At 41.5% G+C, this 17,794-nt stretch overlaps 1 protein-coding gene and 1 non-coding gene across 21 annotated transcripts in view; one reads left to right on the top strand and one right to left on the bottom strand.

Moving 5' to 3' along the window:
• Nucleotides 1-17,794, top strand: part of LOC110827052 (uncharacterized) — a 158,418-nt gene that overhangs the window by 86,170 nt on the left and 54,454 nt on the right. The gene's annotated exons all lie outside the window — the stretch shown is intronic.
• Nucleotides 14,674-14,755, bottom strand: TRNAS-AGA (transfer RNA serine (anticodon UGA)). Its single transcript has one exon. It is a non-coding gene; the product is annotated as a tRNA-Ser (tRNA).

Here is a 17,794-nt window from a genome sequence, read left to right as displayed (position 1 = left end):
TCTGCTTAGGCATGTGAACGTGAGGCTTTGGCTCTCTGGAGCTGTTACGCCACGGATTTAATTTAATTTAAGTCACAACGCTCGGCGTCGGCATTCCAGCTTCGTGTTGAAAGGCATCCCAAGGTGATAAATTTGTCTTTTTGGCAGCGTCAACGATTTCGATATTAAACCAACAATCTTGTTGCATCGAAATATGTTGGCTTGGCTGCTGCACTTTCTGCCGTGAACGTTAGTGTACAGAAGGGAATAATTGTATTGCCAACCGCTCGGCGGTTCACATGTGTGAACGTCACTTAGTGTTGGTTGAACAGAGTTGCATTCCTGCACATGTGATCGTGTGTGGGCTTTGTTTGACAGCGTAGAGAAATCGACAGTGCAAGTGAGACAAGGAGAGAGCTGCCCGTATTTCCTCGTGTACGTTTCCTTCCACTATTGTGTGGATGTTTCTATTTCTCTAGATTGAATCCAAAGATGAAACGAACATGCCAAACATTACGGTAGTGTAGTTGGAACTCCAGCTTAACACTTGGAAGGTACTGAGTTAAATCTCGGCCCAGAGACCAGCTTTGTTGGTGCTTTTGGTGGCTTTCCTCAGTCTCTTCAGACTAAGTACAAGGAGAGTGCCAAATATCATGCCAGATAAATCCAGTCCACATCTAACAATTCTGTTTTCCTAAGATTCATTTTAATATTATTCTCCCATCTTTTCCCAGATTTTCAGAATTCCATCCTTCCTTTAGTCTTGCCAGTTAACATTTTGTAAACATTCGTCATCTTCACCGTGCTTACTACATGTCTAACCCACTTCGTCAAAGGTAAAGCTGCATATTATGAATTAATGTTTATAGGGTTACATGTTTTATTACTTACTGATCCTTTTGCTCTGTTCTGATCAGGACTTTTATGGCCTTTCAGTACGTTGTATTTCATTTGCATTTATTTGAGTCACATCGAACTTAGTTGAAACTTAATTAAACGGCTTTTAGAAATGCTTTATTATGGCAATGTCCTTGGGAATTGTCCATCGTCATAATTTTGGTCAGAAACGTCGATTTGGTGAATGTGATCTGACTTGTCCTAAGGTAGTCCTTAAATCCAGGCAGTCAAAATATCATTTTGAATTTAAATCAAGACGATGGATAATGTCAAATACATTTACATTGCAGCTGATTAACTTATATGGGTTTTATGTAAGAAGAAAGTTTTCAAAACTAATTTGTGAGGATAAAATATTGCGTACGTTATGAACTTTCGAAGGAGTCAGCCTTACATGGCTGTAATAAAGAAAATGAATAGCGAAAATTGTCGATTACAGCTATGCCTTGACGGAACAATGAACGTTAATGTTAAACCATTTATTCTCCACGCTATCCAATCAGCTAATTCGTTGGAGGTTCGAGATTGACTCGGAATATGAGAACGTTGTTTTTGCGATGGCCTACGCAGGACTGTCTAGGATGTTACATTATTGTTTATCCTATTTGTCAGTGCGAACAAAGAAATATCAAGTGCTTACACTTGGAAGCGTAATTTGGAGCAAAGAGCATAAAAGTGTTAATTGACGAAATACACTACTATCTGTCTCGAAACGTAGCTTACTGAATGAAGTTACAGTTGTGCTACTTCAAATGGAGATAAACATTCTACAATTTTTGAGTTTGATGCAAATCCAAAATGGCGAATTTTGTTTGTTATTACAATTATTAAGGTGGCATCTCTGATAGCATGGTGCTATGACTTAAGAGACGGATATGTTCGTATGCTTGCTAAGGTAATACAATAAATATATTAAAAGTAGACCTACTGAATACATAAAACAGTTCTTCCCTCCTGATCAAAATGTACAATGCCTTTATCTCCTTTTTGCAACAAAGTCTTCAGTTTGATTTACTGTCCATATTATTTGATTCTGTAATCAGGGTGTTTAGATTTGCAACTACCTTAGCTGCTTCTTCTGCGATTAACATCGTTATTGAACAAGTTAATTTTTCAAAATTCGGAATATATTTCAATACTCAAACGAATTTAGCGCTAAATTATTCACTCTCTCCTACAATGACACTCTGCAAATCTGAAATATTTTTGGGTCTGATGAACAGGATGTGGTAAGAATTAAGCACTTCGGTTGACGCTTCTCCTTAGTGGTTAGTGACCTGACACATTACAGATTGCTTTGCTCTGTCTTCGTCGGATTACTACAGCACGTCGCTTTATTTCTTGCAAAGTTTCTAACTAATATCCAGATTGCTCGGAATCTAGACCCATGCAATATCCTGCCGAAGACTCTTTGTCAGGGGGTGTTGACGACTTGGCGCCTTTCCGAATCAGTCTGAACTCCTCTAGAGGGTTTTTTTAAAACAAACCGCGATATCTTCTTACACAGCATGACCGTTCTGTAATTAACAGTTGTATAGATTGTGCAGTTGATAGAACGTTATACAATAAACAAAGACATATGACTTGCAGATAGTATGCCTGAGGAATCATGTATCGTTTTGCCATATTATAAATATTGTTTCTTTTCACCCGAAATATCTTGGATTAGCCGCTTCAAAATCTTGTTTCATACCCAGGGATTAACTTCTTAGTTTTTATAATGTGTACTGCTTTTGTTCACGGTTTCTTTTGGTCGTGTAGTCAGCGTCCTCCCTGGAGAGGACGAGCGGAAGTCTGCCCTTGTGGCCATGTCACGGTGTCCACCTGCGCATCTATCTCTTGTCCCTCAAGCCTCTCAAATATTCACAAGTAGTAGATCCCAGGACCCCGAACGTCAATTCATGCTACAAGACTGTCCCGATAGCCCTGGAGACCAGCTGTCCTTATAGTTTGAACGAAAATTAAGATACAGCCAACAGCCATCGTAGCTTTGAGCTGTCACAAGAGTCTCTGCCATGTATAACGTTCGTCTAAATTTAATAAGTACACATCAACGCCTATCTCCCAAGCTGTTGCTGGCTTCCAACATAAATTGAGCACTATACATGAGAGTCTTTTCTCAGGTACACCCGTTGCGTAAGCAGAAATTATTACGAATGTGGTTACATCATTTGGAATGTAGAAAGTTCGACTGGTAAGCTGAAATTAGGCCAATGTTTACCAAACCTTCTACGTTCTAACTTCGTTTGAAAATCTTAGGAAACTAGTGTATTTCTGCGTATATATAGAATTTAATTTTAATGTTTATGGTAATTTCTGTGGTAATGTATTCTACTGTGAGGATGAAGGCGATAAGCCCTTTTATATGTTGATAACCACAATCCAGTTGTCTGTATGTTTCGTGTACTAAGTAAAATAACATTTATTTTGTAGGCAGTAGTCTATATAAAATTTAGTAACATAATTTTTGATTATGATTCACTGTTTACGAATATTTATTCTCTGTAGATTGTTCATTAAATTTTAACTTCTGTTTCTTGGGATCAACTGGACGAGTTAAGGTAGCTAAACTCGATCACGGTGACTGATATTTGTTGCACGTGTAAACGTCAGTCACTTCCTTAACAGTAATTTTCTTAACTTAGTTTATTTTAAAAAAGCTTTTGTGACTACCGTCAACACATGATGGTGGCTGTTATTACAATGCGGTAGTAGCCAAGAAGCTTCTCGAAGCTTCTCATTAGCGCCGGTGATACTGTAATTTGCTCTGCTAATTACTAATTATCATGCCTCCTTTTATGTAGCAGGTTGTAATTTGCACAGTCTTTAATACCAATAGGATTCATTACCTCTGTAAAATCTCGATTCTTTATTGACATAATATATTTTGTGACAACGGTATAATAGTTTAAATCAACGCAAATATTATAATACATGTAAAAATATTAGTTAATATTGAAAAGATTATATTTTTTGGTTGAATATAAAATACATCATGTGTAATATATATATAATACATTTTAGGGTTAACGTGCATTTTGGGGGGGTTGGTTTAATAAGGGACCAAATGAGTAAAATATACAAATATCAATCAGGATAGCCAGTCTGTAGGTCGAGATTCGATATAGAGACGATTTTCAACTGTGTACAGTTCAGTTGCTTAGACGAGACCGCTGTTAACACAATGCGCAGAGGATTCGGGAGCATGTGGATTAGTTCAACTGCATCTTTAACCGCTTAAGTATTTCACCGGAAGTAGAATTTGAACTTCCACGGTTCTTGCTGGCACTTCCCCTTATGCGCTCATGCAACATAAAATAATTGAACTATATACATCTTCACTGTTACGTGCTTAGAAACAGGGGTAGAAGTTTGAAAGCGTTTACATCTATGCAAATGTAATACCGCCGTTATAAATTATAGATCGATACCACATCCTGGACGCTACACCAGATGTCCGTACTTTCACGCATACCATTGTCGTGGTCGCTGTATCAGAGTTCAAAACCCGTTGCTTGCTCTGGAACATTAAGAGATGTTGTGTATTTTTCTTTCCCTGTTTCTCACCCCCAAAATATGAACTTCTTCCTGCCTTCTATAAAAACGTAAATATTAAAATTATGCAAAAACTATAATAATGTACTAGTTGTTTTCTATGAATATGGAAATTACTCTGTAATTCTCAAAGAAGAACGTCGAAATGTCTCCCCAATACCAAATGTTACGAAAATCCGTTCGGGCGTTCTCGAGTTGTTACTTGTTTATAGAAAGGTGGGCGGACAGAGGTCACGAACGCGCCTATAAATTGGTAATCGCACGGGAAATTGGCAAATTAAATCGAAATTAAACTTCAGTACCGGTATAATTAAGAAAATATTAAACAGAAAAAGTTCGTTTTGACACTTTTGTCATTGGTTTCCTCTTGCTGTAGCCTATTAATGACGCTCAATTAATTTAATTATACATGTACCGTTGAATTAAAAAAATAAAGTCGAATGAACCTGAAACGAGCGGTTAAAACACATTTTGAACTAGGTTCAGTCCCTGCAATTGCCTGGTTGGAATGAGGAAAACCACATAGGCATTACGTGCCGGAAACCAACTGGGCGTTTGGTAGATTTATGATTATGCTGATAATGTTAAAATTATGTACATTCCAGTTATGATGTTTATATTTAAGAACTCTACAAATTTATATACGTTAACTTTATTGGTAACGTGGCGACATTCCTTTTCATTTAACGACAGTCAGCCTGCAACAAATGTTACATTTGAACCAAAGTCTTAGTTCAAATTAAAAATAATATCAATGCCATACCATGGCATGTTCAGTTATTTCGCGTGGCCTTCCAGAGACACGCGTAAAGTAGTTTGAATACGACTGTCCTGATGCTCCATTTGTCACAGAATGCGTTCTGTGCATGTCGCTGTTCTCCTAGTACACTAGCGACACTCAGCGGATGACACTCAAATACGCTTGTCAAGTTGTCATTTGTTTTAGACTTTTATAAAGGTTCAGAAGCGGGCAGGCCATGTTTTAGGTTGTGTTTGTTCCAGAAGAATTGCTAGTGTGACGTGTAACAACTTGTAGTGTTGTAGTGCTTATGAAAATGAGGTTTATTAACGGTGTGAAAAGTGTATGACAGTACGAGGTGCGATCGGAAAGTTTCAAGACTGCGCGTATAAAAACCCGTACACTTATCTCAGGTATTAAATTCATCCATCACCCTCGAAGTAGTTCCCCTGGGAGTGAACACAACGATCCCAGCGCCGCTGCCAAGCCTGGAAGCATCCCTGGAAATCTTTCTTTGTCAGCCTGTCAAGCACCATCTGCGATTCTGCCTGAATCTCTTCTATCGTCTCAAATCTCCTTCCCTTTAGCAGAATTTTCATCTTTGGGAAGAGGAAGAAGTCACACGGAGCTTAGAAAGGAAGTTGGGGTCGGTTCTTGCAAGATCTTTGAGCTCCTGACAAACGAGAAGTCGATTCTGCTTCTGGTCCTCAGACAGGATGCGTCGCATGTGGAGTTCTTCCTTTAGAATCAGCTGACAGGTCCCACAGCCTATCCCAACAATGTCGCACAAGTCGTTGATGGTACGACGTCGATCTTCGTGAATGGCCTGCCGAATCTTCGTAACATTTTCGGGCGTTGTGCTCGAAGATGGTCGTCCAGAACGCTCGTCATCATCGACAGAGGTTCGGCCATTTTGAAAACGTGAATGCCACACAAAAGTTTGTGCACGACCCATTGCGGACTCCCCAAATGCTTGCTTTAGCATTTCATAGGTTTCCGTAGCCGTTTTGGCGAGTCTTTGGCAAAATTTGATGCACACGCCATTCCGAAATCGCAGGAGGGTGGGTGTAATGCACTACCAAAACGCCCGTAACTAAGAAACAAATGCTAATTCGATGATGCCAGCTGGCACACTGATTCAGTATGAATGTAGGCCGCACCCCCTAGCGGCAGAAGCTCGTACTACATCCGGTTCGTCCGCTATTGACACAGTCTTGAAACTTACCGATCGCAAATAGTATTTCTCTTGATTACAACATTTCGCCTTAAGAACAGATACAATAATGCCAAAGGCATTTTTACACATTTATGGCATCTTCATTCACTATTCTACAGCACTATAACTAAACATTTTATCTATAACACTCTCCATTACTTAAACTAAATATTATATCTATTACACCTCTAATGGCCAACATATCTAAAATCTCTACATATTACTTACAATATACGAGGGTCGCTCATTAAGTAATGCCCCACATTTTTTTTCTCAGCCAATAATGAAGATAGAAAAGTGTACTTTTACATGCTTGAGATTTGATGTTTCCCGCGTTCGTGTACGGAGTTTCAAATGATTCCAACCGATAGCGGAGCTGTAGTGAACTGTTAAAATGGCGTCTGTGAACGACTCTCGTTACAAGCAACGAGCTGTAATTGAATTCCTTGTTGCTGAAAAAGAAACGGTGGTGAACATTCATAAACGTTTGTGTGCTGTGTATGGAAGCTGTGCAGTCGATAGGAGCACCGTTGGTCGCTGGGCTAAGAGAGTTAAAGCTTCAGGAAGTGAAGAAACCGAGCTCCGTGATCTGCCGCGCTCTGGGCGTCCTGCCACAGCCACCACTCCAGACATGTTGAACCGCGCGGATGCCATTATTCGTGAGGATCGGCGCATCACAACTCGACAATTGGCCCAACAGCTTTCAGTCAGCAATGGAAGTGTGATTGCAATTATCCAGGCTCTCGCATATTCGAAGGTGTGCGCAAGATGGGTTCCACGAAGTCTCACAGCAGACCACAGGATTCAAAGGAAAACGATTTCTTCTGAATTGTTGGAGCGTTTTGATGCTGAGGGAGAGGTCTTTCTGTCCCGGATCATTACAGGTGACGAAACCTGGATACACCACTTTGAGCCAGAGACAAAAAGGCAGTCAATGGAGTGGCATCATCCTCAATCACCGAGAAAGAAGAAATTCAAGACAACTCCCTCCGCCGGAAAAGTCATGATGACTGTCTTTTGGGACAGTGATGGGGTCATTCTTGTGGATGTGATGCCAAGAGGTGCGACCATCAATTCAGACGCGTACATCAGGACCCTGAAAACCCTCAAGAAGCGTTTTCGACTAGTTCGGCCTCACAAGCATCCAGCAGAAATTTTGCTCCTGCACGACAATGCACGCCCTCACACAAGTCTGAGAACCCGGGAAGAAATCACCAAATTGGGTTGGACGGTGCTACCCCATCCACCCTACAGTCCAGATCTGGCACCCTCCGACTTCCATCTCTTTGGGCCACTTAAAGATGCTATCCGCGGAACAAGATTTGAAGATGACGAGAGCGTGATTCAAGCAGTGAGGACATGGCTACGTGCACAGGACAAGAGCTGGTACCGGCAAGGCATGCATGCACTTGTTCCACGCTGGCGTAAAACCGTACAAGTTGATGGGGACTATGTGGAAAAATAGTATGTGTAAAGGAAACATTGATTTATATTGTCACTAAATTTGAGCCATCTTGAATAAATATGTTCTGAGGAAAAAAATGTGGGGCATTACTTAATGAGCGACCCTCGTACAATACTATATATATATATATATATATATATATATATATATATACACATGTAGTACCTATCCCCTTGCATAGCAAAGGGGTAGAGGTGTCTGTGTGTGTCGATCAGGCAGTCTTCTCCGGCTAGTCTACACGCAGAGGAACTCCCCCCCCCCCCCCGAAAAAAACAAGGAAGGCGCCTTGAACAATTTACAAATTCTTTTTCAATTGAGAAACGTGGGCCTTCCTTACAGGTGCGCCCGTCACAGGGTTCACAAGCTGAACCGTTACAGGAGTCAGGAACCTCGAGATCACCAGGGGCTGGGACCACCTTAACATTAACTTGGCTGAAGTCTGATCAGTGGCGGAACTTGCCTGGTACACTTTGACCAACACTCGATCTCCCGGTTTGAAAGGGTTCGGTGACCTCCCCTCGTCATATCGTTGCGCTACCCTTTTGCGTGCAACACGCAGGCTTCTAAGAGCCTCTCCCCAGACCTCCTCAAGAGGAGGTCCGTCAGGATCTCCCAGCACCTCAGAAACTTTCTAACGAAGGTTTAAACGGTCCTTAAGATCTCTCCCTAAGAATAGCTTTGCGGGTGTTTGTTTCGTAGATTCATGCCAGGCCGAATTAAAGGCGATGGTGAAGTAGGGAAGATTACAATCCCACGTTGTCTGCAGAGATTCGTGGAAGATAGACAACGCGGCCTTAAGATTTCTGTTGAAACGCTCGACATGATTGGGAGACGGTCTGTAGGGGCTGGTTGTAAAATGTGTAACGCCCCACCTAAAACACATGTCTCTGAACGCTTGGGATTTAAAAACAGAAGCGTTATCCGACACGATCTCTCTGGGAACCCCAAAATTCCCGAAAAGCCGGGTCTCGAGCATGGTGATGGTAGTTTTAGTAGTAATTTCACGAACCGGATACATGTTGACAAATTTAGAAAATCCGTCAATCACTACTAAGATAGCTCGATAACCGGATTTTGACCGCACAACAGGCCCAAAATAGTCTATGTATATGCGCTGCATGGGGCACTCAGCAACGTCGGCCGAATGAAATCCGACCTGAGTGCTCCTAGCAGGCTTTCCCCTTTGGCATTTAAGACAGCGCCGTACATAGTCCCTAATCTCGCCTTCCATCCCCGGCCAATAAAAATCTTTCTTGACCCTATAATATGTCTTCAGAGATCCTAAGTGAGCTCCCAGGGGAGAATCATGGAAATAATCCAAAATCATGGGTCGGAGAGCTTCCGGGACCAGGACCCTTGGTCGTCTGTCTCGTCGTGGGAGGAACACAACTAGGCCACGATGCAATCTCCAGTCTTTGCACGAAGCGTCCCCGGCAGCGATGCGTTGGTGTAAACCAACACAATAGGGGTCCTTACTTTGATGGTCCTTCAAGGTCTCGAACGAGGTAGGGAGGGGTTTTAGAACCCGCACGGCAGGTTGTGCTGTCGGCGAATCCGGAGGCTCAAACATCCTTGATAGGCAATCGGCCACGACGTTCTCGCTTCCCCGGATATGGACCACCTTAAATTTGAACGGCGATAGGCGTAATAGCCATCTCCCTATGCGCCCTAGTTGGCGCGGATGGTGACGAATCCACGAGAGCGCTCTCATTATCCGAATGCACAACAAATTCCATATGTTCTAAGTATGGCCGGAACCTTTCGCATCCCAGTACGACGGCAAGACATTCTTTCTCATAGGTCGAGTAATTTCTTTCCGCGGGAGAGAAAGGGCGACTAAAGAAGGCGATGGGCGCTAGTTTCCCACCTACCTCTTGATTTAGAACACTCGATACCCCGATGTCTGACGCATCGCATTGCAACACGAATGGAAGATTAAAATTAGGAATTTGCAGTGTCGGGTCCTGACAAAGGGCCTCCTTAATGGCTTCATAAGCACGTTGTTGGTTCACCTCCCAAACAAACTTAGCGTTTTTTCGCTTCAGGGCATTTAGCGGTTCAGAAAGCCGAGAAAAGTCAGGAATGAAACGACTATAGAATGCCGCCATTCCTAGAAAACTCCGAACTTGTTTCAAGTTTCTCGGTGTCGGAAACCCTTTTATCACGCTTACCCTTTCGGGGTTAAGGCGGACGCCTATAGCCGAGGAATCTGATCTCCTGAACCCCTAACACGACCTAGGCTGCGTTTAGGGTGAAACCGGCATTTTGTAGTCCAGAAAAATCCTGCCTTAGGTGTCTGATGTGTTAGGCCCAAGTGCTGGAATAAACCAACAGATCGTCGAGATAATGAAACAGAAATTTAAATTTGATGTCTCCAAAGATTCGATCCACTTCACGGCTTAAAATCTGCTTGCCTACACAAATCCCCATGGGCAGTTTAACAAACTCATACAAGCCAAACCGGGTGATAAAAGCTGTATATTTCCGACTCTTCTGATCGAGAGGTATTTGATAATATTCACTATTCATGTCTAAAACACTAAAATACCTAGCTCCGGAGAAATGTTGAAATGCGCTTTCAATAGTGGGCAACGGAAAGGAGTCGTAAATCACTTTCTGATTCAACTTTCGATAATTGATCACCAATCGAAATTTTCCCTCTTTTTTGGCGACCAGGAAGGCCGGGCTGTCGCGTAATTAGAAGTGCTAGGTTTAATGACATCATTTTTCAGCAAGTCGTTCACATGCAGCCGGAGGGTGATCAGTCTTGGTGGCGAACACTGATACGGTGGCCATCTCACTGGCACATCGTCAGATAGTTCGATGCCACAAGTGCTTCCCCTCACCGTGCCCGGTCTATCAGAGAACAGCGCGGGAAACTCTTTAATGAAAGTGGAAATACTACAAGCCGACCTCTCACCTATGGACATAGCTGCCTTCTGGACGCGCCTGTTGAATTAGAGAGAGATTCATACCTCTGTTGAGGTGTGAACTGGAATTGGTATATCCCCCGAGAAGGATTCAGAACCATACCACTATGACAGACAAAATCCGCTCCCAGAATTACTCCCACCGGTAAGCGTCTCGCCACGAGAAAGTCGAAGTCCCACGAGAGGTCGTGGATTTTAAATTGCAGTCTGTTTCTCCAGGAGATTCGAATCTCTTGTGAAGCAGCCGCAACCAAACTGACGTCAGACGGCATTTTCTTAAACGGGACGCCAGACTTCCTTAAATCCTCAACAAAATCCATAGCGACCGGAGAAAAGACAGAGCCCGTATCTTCATCAGAAAGGTCAAAAATGCCTTCGGAGATCTGCCTTCCACCGCGTCCACGGACTTAACCAAACCCAACACCACATGCATATGAATGTTGTGGATGGAGGACGTACCGGGTGGATTCAGAGGAACCCATGTCAACAGGACGAGTATGACTCTCCATGGGTATTAGCCCATCAGCCGAAGGGAGATCACCGATTTGGACCTCAGCCCACTTAACATCAACGGGATATCCAGGTCCTATTACCTCCATATGATTCGCTGAGATTTCCTGCTCCTCCTGTGTTCGCAAAAACGGCACGAAGCGGTCACGAAGCTCAGCAAGAGGACTAGTGGCATCCACTCGATACCTCTCACAGAGCTTCGTAAGGTTCTCCTTGCCCAGGTCGTAGACCCAACCAACCGTCGGAGCCATGAGAGAAGGAAAGGAAAAGAAACAATTAAACCAAATCACCTCCGTAAAAATATAAGATATTCCTACAAAATCGCAACACCGTACCTCGTATAAGCCAAACCCCCAGGGACCTACTTTCGAGACGCATCCAACGCCCCACCTAACAAACTTGTCCCCTAGCTCGGTCCAGTATAAACAAGGCCATAAGAGGACTTGTCTGTGCCCCACGTCACTCTTTAACTTCTGAATCGTTAAAGACAACCGGAATACCGAACGACAAATCAGTCGCGATCTTGCAGTTGGCTGGGTCAGTATCTGGTGTGCCTTATATCACGTGTGGTCTGCGAGCTATTCTGTTTGTTTGCTGCTAAGTAATAATTTTGCAAGCTATGCGTAATTATATTTAAATCATTAGTGATAGTGATTACATTGTTATTGCCACGAACTTTTAGGCCTAAAGAAAACATTTGTGCGGAAACACTTACATTTCTGATAGCATCGAAATGGAAGCGAATCAAACGGAGAAAGATGTTTCATCAGGAATTTCTTCCCCTGAACTTTCAGAAATAAAAAAATTCAGTTTCGACATCAAGGAAGACCGAACCGCTTTCGTCAGAGAGTAGTGGAGCCATAGTAAAAACTATCTTCGAGTCCTCCTCTGCTCGGCGGACACACACAGACTGTCTGCCCGCCCTGCTGTCTCGAGGCCAGCGGCTCCGAAGAACGTCGAAGGGGCAGATAGGCCACTTGGAGCCATGAGGCATGGCTCACTAGATAACCATTGTTGTCGACAATAACTAGAACTAATTACCTAAATATACAGCAATTATTTGTTTATTTATTTATCCTTAAATGGCACTGTACTTATGAATAAAGATTACTCGTTATGACGGAGGAAATTTGAATTTCACATGCCCCAAAATGAACCCCTTTTTCAGATTTATATACATTTTGATCTAATGAATGGATTCGTTTGAATTTTTTTTTTTGATATATTCAAGGCCGAACTGTAAGTATATGCACCATCAACTTTTAACATTCAGTAACTCCTAATTCTGCACAAAATATATATTTAAATATTTCGCATGTTATTCTCAGTTATTTTGCATATAAAGCTCTCACAGCGACTAGGATCAATAACATATTCTTGGGCTATCTGCCTTGTTAATTTGTTAAAAATCTCCGATGGTTCAGGGAGCTTTTCTGTTTCCATCATCAAGGCTGTGTAGGCCCAGATCGCTCCAGTTTCGAACACGGGCTTTGGGGAGGTATATACATGTCCACAAACCCTATATCTTGGACACCCCTTTATCCTGGAACTTGAACACCCCTTTTGTTGTAAGTTGGACAGGTGCATGCATGCACTTAGCTTCAATGCTTTTATGGGAAACGTTTACAGTTAGTATTTTGTTGCTTTGAATTTATGACTTATGAATGCCTTCTACCTGATGATTACCTTATGTTTGAAGGTGTGAGACTTTGAACACATCAATGGAATAATTTTGTTGAACCCTTCACTGGACTACAGTACGTATTACTGGTACAGTTTTAACTTTGTCAGTACTGTTGCTTGCAACTGAGTTAAACAGTGTTAACAGAAATTGGAACGGTGTGCTTTCGCTCATAACCAACAAGGAATGGTTGAAACCTTATTCGAATTGCGGCAACAATTAGAAAGAGGATGGACAAATTCAAAGATAAAAGCAAAAAAGCAGTGTCTTGTGACGGATTTTTTTTACAAGAAATAAGTAACATCATATGTTGAACTACTGCCTTAAGTACAATTAAAAAGAATACATTCTGAACATTTAAAATTTCATTGAGGCTGGGGTGTAATGTGCAACCACGAGAGTGGGTTTCAAAAGATTATTATAATTAATAATTAAATTATTCTTAATTCGAGCAAGCCTACAGTAGTTAGATTATGTAAGTAAACAGATTACATTGTCGGTAAACGTAAAAGTATCGGTGCCCTTCCCTTTGAGCTTATCCATGCAAGTTTAATTTTGTGAAAACAAAATTTGTAAAAATTTAATTTACCATTTTGATTTTTCTTATCAATAATTTACTTTTTGTGAAGGGCTTCATAATACTTTACAATTTCCACAATTTGAAAGGATGATTCCCTCTATCCTGGACACCTCCGTAACTTGGACACATTATCGTGGAACCGCAAGTGTCCAAGTTAGAGAGGTTTCACTGTATATGCACAAACACTGCACCAACCTGTTCTCACCGCTGACAATTTTAGTCTCAGTGTATACCCTTGGACCCACTAACAAGTGCTGGCAATACTGCAAATGCGGAATAGATCTAACATAATGGCCTCACATTAAATTTCCCTACTAGGCCTGATTTTCATTTTTGTTTCGATGATTAACGCTAGGTGACACAAAATTTCCAACAGATTCAAATTTACAGTGGAGGACATTAACGTGAGTATATTTAGGGATTCGCGTATCGAGATGAATATCTTTATCTTGCAATAAATAATACTTCCGCTGAACACTTGCTGTGGTCTTGTCAATTACGTGGGATTAACACACTAAAATTATGAATGAATTCGAATTATATAAAACCACTACAAGTTTTCAATTCCAAATCTTCGAGAACGTAAAATGGTACAGAATAAATTAAGTTCATGATGAAATTGGAAGAATGAAACATATTAATTTTCAATACTTTTAATATCCTGCCAGCTATCGAACAATAGGTAGTTTTAATTTTTCCAGTTGTGTGTCTCAGATAGTAAGATGGTATTTTACTCTAAACTAGGCGCACAAACGTTTGAAAACAATGCACTCACGGAAATACAATAAATATATCAATATGCAAATTTTGGATAGTAATATTACGAAGGATTCAATGATTACAGAATAGATACATTAATTCTAGTTTAGTGGAATATAGGAAGAAACAATGGATGGACTGGGAATGTGGACAGAATATGGAAGACAAGGCTAATACAAAATTTTGTTGTGTAAACATTTCTTAAAACGTCAATTTCGAAAGACGAGTAGGAAGCATGGCAAGATGAAATTAAAGTGAATATTAGATAGTTCGTTGTTAAAATGGATCGTAGATAGAAATTTAAATTTACATACCGATAAAATAATTATAAGGTAGTTTCTAAGCAAAATTAAAAATGTTATCGCTACGGACAGGATTCGAACCTGCGCGGGCAGAAACCATTGGATTTCTAATCCAATTCCTTAACCACTCGGACACCATAGCTGCACACTACAAGTTTCAAACCTGTATTATATGACGTGAAAGTATGCAGACACAAGTTACGGATTAAGATTTGAAATCTTCACGGCTGTAGAGTGCAAAGTGGGCTGTCCTTTGGGATCGCCGTGTAGTCTGGTAGAAGTTTTTACCAAAGTTTCAGAGGTCCTTTCTGCCTCCATAATCAGGGCGATAAGAATATCTGAAACGTGAGCTTACTATAGTCATTAAATGACTTCACTCCATGGATCAGTCGCACAGGTAGTAAAATAATATATTTTAATGGAACATGAAGATTTTTGTTATCTTGGACCCTGTTCGAATCCAGATGAATCTAACCCGCGTTCTCACATTCTATTTTATACAGGTATATTTTAATATTATCTTTCTATCTATGCCTGTGGTCCAGATAGCTATTTCTTCAATAATTTGCGACCACAAATATGTATGAATTTTTATCTACCTATTCGTGCTACATGATCTGCCGTCGTCTTGTGTAATTTGGTCACCGCAGAAATATTTCTCGAAGGTCCTCGGCGTGAAGTTTTCTTAATCGTGGGATTTCTTCTTCCCTCTTAAGGTGTTGGGTCAAAATGGCATTATTTCCGAGATTATTCCGTACCGTACAAAACCATTCTTCTTCTTCTTCTTCTTCTTCTACCAGTCATTTGTTATCTCTCCATCGTCGCCAGGCAACCTGTAGCGCTTTAAAGAGCAAAAGCGAATTAAGTTCATTGCTACTTCGTTTAAACCAGGTTGGGCCAACCCAAATGATCTTTCGGGCCACTTTGGAAATGCATCATAACTCCGCGGGCCACATATAAAATTATATATCCCCATATTAGATTTAGATACACTATAGACATTTTTTTGGAGTGAAAAATTGAAACATAATGAGTTATTATTATTGTGTTTACTATTATTCTTACATGTAAACATAGATAATATAATAATAATAATGATACTAAGCGTATGTAAGACTTGAGGTTCTCACAGCGGTGAGTATGAAGATTTCTGTCTTCTGGGTTATTGCGCTGTGTAGTCTGGTCGATGTTAACCAACGTTTCAGAGGTCATACTGCCTCCATCATCAGGGCGATGAGTATGAAGATATCCGTCATCAGGGCGATCGCCCTGATGACGGAGGCAGTATGACCTCTGAAACGTTGGTTAACATCGACCAGACTACACAGCGCAACAACCCAGAAGACATAAATCTTCATACTCATCGCCCTGATGAAGGAGGCAGTATGACCTCTGAAACGTTGGTTAACATCGACCAGACTACACAGAGCAACAACCCAGAAGACAGAAATCTTCATACTCTGATGATGGAGGCAGTATGACCTACGAAACGTTGGTTAACATCGACCAGACTACACAGCGCAATAACCCAGAAGACAGAAATCTTCATACTAAGCGTACATTGTAAAGAAATATATAGCACTAAAAATTAAATATAAATATATTTTGTAAAAGTGTGATGAATCTCGCGGGCCGGAAAAATGTTCAAGGCGGGCCACATGCGGCCCGCGGGTTGGCCACCTCTGGTTTAAACTAACCCTACGAAGCAGAGCGCGCATTTGTTACCTTCATTTAAGCCTTAGTACGCAGCATATAGCGACGTTTTCTGCGTCCCATGACGACATCAAGAAGTTCGCAAATGTACGCACAGCGTGAGAGTTATGAAGCGTTTGTATACATTGATTTTTGTCACATGAAATGCTTTGTAACCATGGAGAAATAAGACGTCAGATAGTAACCGTGGTAAAGTGGCAAAAATGATCATCGCTGAGTAGCGTCTTCTGGCCTCACAAGTTGTTGTTACTGGTTGTAGGAAATTAAACAGTACAAGTTTGAAATGACGTACGTGCCAAATTTAATGAAAATTCGTTGTAGGGTCGTATTACTACGAGCTGCATAGAAATGCGAGAGCTAGTAATCATGCCCCATCTGGGCCGTGGAAAAGAGAAAAACGAAGAAATTAAAGGAGAAGATGTCGTATCCCTGGCAGGGAATCGATGGGCCCTCGACTCCTCGCGTCAGGATACGAACTATAAATCTGCCGAGCGGGTGAAATCTTATCTGGTGGCCTTGGAGCTATTGAGTAAGGCAATGTGTAAGGGTGAAAGCCCGAGAATAATCTTCAAACGACTATTTAAAGATTCCTTTATTACGTGATATTAAAATGAAGATGGCCATACGGCAATAGTAGTTGTGCTGCCAAGACCAAATCGTGAAGACCGGCGACAGAGTGACTGCCTCCGATAGGTTTTGAAAGCGTTGTCCCCCGATACTAGTCTTCGAAGTGGATATAAAGGCCTCGGCAAATGGACCTGCCATGAATTAATAACTAAATAGTCCCCGGTTTCGTATTTTGCCTCCTCAAGGATCCACTGTCTCCACACTGACAAATCCAGTAAAGTCCGGCGCGAACAGACATACATCAGAAGAAGCTATGCTTTTACGGATGGCCTGGTAATGCAGAAGTCACAGCATTACCAGCCATAAGGGTCCCACAGTGGAGGGCAGTGTTGACATACATTGCACAAGATCCCTATTGAAATAATCTTCGAAGGAATTCTCAATATTTGGTCCGCAGTTCGGATGGGACAAAGAGACAGAGAGAAAGAGAGCGTTCCACGCACATTTGACAGAAGACACGCATTCGGAGGCACCCGCATTCCTAGTTGAAAATAAAACACGCGTGGCAGAAGCGACCAAAAACGTAAACGTCACGCCAAATAAAATTAATCACGCTTCATTTGCTGATTCGTCTCGATTCAAGAAGATTAAACGAAACACAAAATGCGATGCTTGTCTTAAGGAATGGGACCACGGCGTTCACGTGAGCCCGCCAAGGGTCGCTGACCTCAGGCACATTAATTAAATGCGCATGCTTCATTACTCATCCTCCAATGTTATTTTAATATGGCCATTTGAAGCCGAAGCTCGTCTAACTGATATTAAGGATTCAGTCCGTACCGCGAAGAAAACACTACACTTCACCATTCACTTGAAAGATCAAATGGTTAACACTGTTTAA

The sequence above is a fragment of the Zootermopsis nevadensis genome, unplaced genomic scaffold (assembly GCF_977971745.1).
Source record: "Zootermopsis nevadensis isolate Lab colony 2312 unplaced genomic scaffold, Znev_1.0 Znev_ptg000082l, whole genome shotgun sequence".
Classification (NCBI taxonomy): Eukaryota; Metazoa; Arthropoda; class Insecta; order Blattodea; family Termopsidae; genus Zootermopsis; species Zootermopsis nevadensis.
This window is presented reverse-complemented; position numbering and strand designations above follow the sequence as displayed.